The sequence below is a fragment of the Sinocyclocheilus grahami genome, unplaced genomic scaffold (genome assembly GCF_001515645.1).
Source record: "Sinocyclocheilus grahami isolate Dianchi unplaced genomic scaffold, SAMN03320097.WGS_v1.1 scaffold20764.1, whole genome shotgun sequence".
Lineage (NCBI taxonomy): Eukaryota > Metazoa > Chordata > Actinopteri > Cypriniformes > Cyprinidae > Sinocyclocheilus > Sinocyclocheilus grahami.
In genome coordinates this window covers 1-332 of record NW_015518170.1, presented here as the reverse complement: position 1 = coordinate 332, position 332 = coordinate 1, and positions in this window count along the sequence as shown.

Here is a 332-nt window from a genome sequence, read left to right as displayed (position 1 = left end):
TGCAAAAGATCTACCAGGGTTTGGTCTTTTCTTGTGGGCATAAACCAGAGCCATGAGCACACCGAGGGAAACGTCTCCTCTCTCCTTCAGCTGCTCCAGCTCCTGAATGGCATCCAACACTTGCTCTACAACAATAAAATAACAAAGAAAAAACCGACGCCAAGGGATTCAGATCATTTCTCAAGATATCACATGAAGACTAAGATGGAAAATGGCGGGCTTTCCTCACCTTGCATGAGCAGCCCATAAGCGTGGAGGAATGCGAAGACTGAATCATGACTGAACTGCCGTTGAGCTTCACTGGAAACATCTACAACATGACTGGAGTACTT